We start from the raw sequence: 4,952 nt of genomic DNA on the forward strand, positions 1-4,952 counted from the left end.
ATACACATTAAATTGAGATCAAACATTAATATAACTGTAGAACAAACATGAACATTAATATGAGATAAACATGAACACAACTATGAGAACAATCATGGAAATGAATATGAAATCAAACATGACCATTGATATGAGAACAAACATGACCATTAGTATAAGAACAAACATGAGCATTGATATGAGAACAAACATGACCATTAGTATAAGAACAAACATGAGCATTAATATGAGATCAAACATGAGCATTGATATGAGAACAAACATGAGCATAATATGATAACAAGCATACACATTAAATTGAGATTAAACATTAACATAACTGTAGAACAAACATGAACGTTAATATGAGATAAACATGAACACAACTATGAGATCAAACATGGAAATGAATATGAAATTAAACATGAACATTAATATGAGAACAAACATGAACATTAATATAACTTAACGAACAAACATGGGCATTGATATGAGAACAAACATGAACATTGATATGAGATAAACATGAACACAACTATGAGATCAAACATGAACATTGATATAAGAACAAACATGGGCATTACTATGAGAGCAAACATGAGCATTGATATGAGATCAAACATGAGCATTAATATAAGAACAAACATGACCACTACTATGAGATCAAACATGAGCATTGCATGAGAACAAAACAAGCATGAAATTATACATTTGAACAAAATTGAACATTAATACGAGAACAAACATTAAAAGAAATGCAAGACAAAAGAAAATAAGAATAGTCGTAGTAATAAACTGATAATTATAGGTTTCATAACTAGTGAGAATTGGAATATCGCGTGATATCACTTGGGGTTATTTAATTTCAATATAACAATAAACGAGCCTTCGGCGAGTTTATTATAACTATTCAAATTTGAATAACGAGTTTTGGTATCGAGCGATATCCAATTCTAACGAGTTGTTAAACCTATTTCTCTCATGGTCAACACTCTCATTGTGTTAAATTAAAAATTCCGCGAATCGCTGATCTAACCTTTTGCACATACCAGTATTACGTCATATGTCTTGTTCCGGTATCAAACTTTAACATAAGACATTTAAAAACTTTTTGTAAGCTTCAGAATGTAATAAGATTTAAAAAAAAAGAAGATTTTATGGTGAAAAGTGTGAGTGTTTTGTATATTATTGAAGAAATCACATTTCTCCGTTGCTATGGACGAAATGTACATCGTCGTAACCTTTGAAAGTTATCAATGATCTACGAATAGCTAATGGGATGTCGCAATATCGTCCCATGATGCTGGATAAGCCAATCAAATTAACGCATTGTTTGTATCACTTTTTCATTTCACATTACGAGCAGTGTGTTACGAGGAATATATCTTCATGCGAGAAAAAGATAACAGGTCACAACCATAAAAGAACAAATATCATCACTAATAGGAATCATTCACGACTTTTCACGCGTGGCGGCGCTGCGGTTCCATAAGTGGTTACTTGAACGCTTCAATCACGTAAAACGCTTGCATCTGTATTTACAACGTAAACAATGGCATCCGATGATTACATCACCTGTTCTGTTCCAGAACTAACGTTACATGGAGCTGTCACAAGAGACAGAACTATAGATCTTATAGAAAGGTAAACGATGTATTTAAAAAAATATTGAGATTTCTTCTATTATATAAAGCGGAAACGCCGCTACAGTACATGGCCAAAAAGATTTCGTCACCTACATTTTTGGGCTATATATTTCATATAAAAACACGTTTATTGGAGGCATTTATGGTTGTATTTTTACAAATAATGTGTTGAAAAACGCTGAATTGTATATAAAGAGTATTTGATTGTTTTGTCATAGCTCTGTCATCAGTTGTTTTCATTTTCTCCTGATGTGAACACATGTACTATTTTTTACAATTCAATTTGGTTGAAATATAAATATATAGCAAGATTGTTTATAATAGACAATAATATTTATGTTTATCTCAGAAGAAAATGAAAATAAACAAATAATTATTCTGCTGTTGGTACCAAGTTGCATAAAATCAAATCAGAAATGTCCCCTAAATAATCTTTTGAAATGCAATTTTATATGAAATATTTAGTGAAATACCAAGTGACAAATACATGTACCCCAAGTTAGAAAAAAAACAACAACAAAAAACCCACTGAACTTATAAATAGTCATGAATGTATAATTAAACTTTCTAGGATACATTTAAATGATTTTGTATAATAATAATTAAAAATAGGGGTTCTATACAGATATTATCTGTTGGCCATGAAATGTGATATAAACCATGCAGACTGGGCAAGGAAAAATTAAATTTAACTTGTTATACACTGGGACTATTATACTAATAGTATTATAGTCCCAGTTATATATAAACAATTTATTACTTTTGAAAATGGGACAATTACACAAGGAAAGTATTAAATCCTCCCAATACCACTTTTAAACAAGACATGATTCTACATTTTTAAGCTTTAAATCTTTTAATATGTCTCAGCTTCATCAACTTAAAAAAAAAGACACTGTAAAAAAAAATATAAAGGCCCTTCTCTGCAAACTTTTTACATATAACATGATGGGGCCATTTTTGGAAATTTTAAAGATATATACATCTATAATGAAGTTTTATTTGTAATTCAAGTTCAAACAAGGAATTATTTAAATATGGAATAATTTCAAATTCTTCAAAATTGATTAGAAAATAATTATGAAAACTAACCCAACTAAATATTTTTTAAACTTAGAAATGTGGTCCCTATAGTTCTACGTCCTTTTTTGAATCCTATCTGTTCTTGGCAGATAATCTTATATGATTCTAAATAGTTTTCTTAACTATTATTCTCTAGAAAAAAATGTTCCTAAACTAGTAAAAAGGGTTATACCTCTATGGTTTGAAGGGCTATTAAAATATCTTCCTTTGAATATGGGTTAAATAAATTTTCTCTCCAATAAGAACTTCTTGCTAGAGAGAAAATTTTATTAATTTTTAAGAAAAAAGTAGTGTTTCATAATTTTATATACATATCATGCCCAACATTCAGCATACAAGAATTTTTCAAAATTTTATTAGTTATACCATTAAATCCACTTGATATCTTGTTTTTCAAATATTTCATGGCAAGCAGAAACCTCCTTTGTAATCCTAACATTTTAATCTATGTAATAGTACTTTAAAAAATCTTTACCTACATGTTTTAAAAAAATTCAAACCATTCCTTAGCTTGTTTAATTAAACTTTGGCTGGAACATGCATTAAATATTTGTCACTGGACATTAAGATTCCAACAATCCATCAATATATTTGAACTTGAATCATTGATTTCTTTCCTTTTTGTCTTGCCTTGACAGAGTCCAAAAGCAAGACATAGCATATATTAGGTATGCTGTTTTCAGCGTCATCAACAATGTATTAGTTAGTAAAGTAATATAAAATAGTGAAATATTGCAGACATTTTCTACTGATAGATAACATTTTCTACTGATAGATATTTGTAACCATGAAAGACAATATATTCATTATACAGTTTTCATGATTAATCGCACAGGCACTTGTCTCAGAAAAAAATTTCCTATATACCTCAATATATAACACGTGTTATATTAAGGCATATAGGAAATTTTTTCTGAGACAAGTGCCTGTGATTAATCGCTAGCCCTTCAGGCCAGGCCAGATACATTTTTTGTAAGTATAGATAATTGTTAATGTGTCAATCCTAGTCAGGAGCCTTTAATCTAGTAGTTATAGTTGGTTAATTTCTGATATATATACATATATATTTGTTTTTTTATTGTCTTATTTTATAATTTAAAATCAAGCCATTAGTTTTCTTGTTTGAATTTTCTTTCATTTCTGAATGTTGTGACCTTTGTAGCTGACTTGTACAATGTGATTTTTTCTTGACTGTATTTTATTTGATATTTTGTCTTTTTTTTTATCTTTTGTAGAATCAATTAGAGGAGCCAAAATGTATAAGCTTAGGTTCAAAACATTCTGGAGGAGCAGATTGTGTGAAGGTATTTATCCTTTTATAGCCTCAATCTATATCACAAAAATGTATTTGTGTTAAGACCAAGTAAAGGTTACAGGACCTAATCTCAGTTGGGAAAATGGTACTGTACAGTTTTATTTTAGTACTGGTGAACTCTACCGTTACAGACTCGTATGATAATAATACACCTGAAACTCCACAGATGTACGTGCATATCTAATAGCTATGAATATTCCTTCTGAAACCCAGCCACACTGATTAGATGTCGCTTTTCAATATAAATTTTTATGAAACCAGACTGGATTAAAATAAAATTTTCTTGTGTAATTTGGTGAAATTTAAATTATCTCCACTAGTTTACTCACTAAACAACAGGACTAATTTGTTAACATTTTCTTTACAGAAGCCAGCAGAAGTCAAGAGAAATAAAAAGAATGGAACAAAAGAAAAAATGAAAAAGAACAGTGAAATGACAAAATTAAATAAAGTTTTGCATTTCTTATTGTTGTTATCTTGTGTATTGTTGACCAAGACAGCAAAAAAAACCATCGAAAAGCTGTTCAGACAGAAAATGACAGATGCTACACATGATCAAACAAAAGATAAAAAAACACTTCTAAGAAAAAAATTTGTTCAATGCTGGACCAAATGAAATGCATGAGGATATTTATAATCTGAAAAAATTAATACCTCTATGCAAGTGAAACAAATTATGTGGTATGGGCTTTGCTCATTGTTGTAGGCTGTACGGTGACCTATAGTTGTAATTATTTCTGTGTCATTTGGTCTCTTGTGGAGAGTTGTCTCATTGGCAATCATACCACATCTTCTTTTTCATATGTGTTCAGTGCAAAATACAAAAAAATGGACTATTCAATAAAATTGATATCTAAGACAGGAAATATTGGGGTTTGTCAATGAGACATCAACCCGACAAAAATAGCCAAAATATATGTAGATTAAGC

The 4,952-nt window shown here is 29.7% G+C and overlaps 1 long non-coding RNA gene across 1 annotated transcript; it reads left to right on the forward strand.

Annotated features, from left to right (window-relative positions):
- Nucleotides 1–1,425: 1,425 nt before the first annotated feature.
- LOC127733436 (uncharacterized) lies at nucleotides 1,426–4,422 on the forward strand. Its single transcript, XR_007997089.1, has 3 exons — nucleotides 1,426–1,623; nucleotides 3,944–4,012; nucleotides 4,391–4,422. It is a non-coding gene; the product is annotated as an uncharacterized LOC127733436 (long non-coding RNA).
- The last annotated feature ends 530 nt before the right edge of the window (nucleotides 4,423–4,952 follow it).

This window comes from Mytilus californianus, unplaced genomic scaffold (assembly GCF_021869535.1).
Source record: "Mytilus californianus isolate M0D057914Y unplaced genomic scaffold, xbMytCali1.0.p SCAF_3, whole genome shotgun sequence".
Taxonomy (NCBI): Eukaryota; Metazoa; Mollusca; class Bivalvia; order Mytilida; family Mytilidae; genus Mytilus; species Mytilus californianus.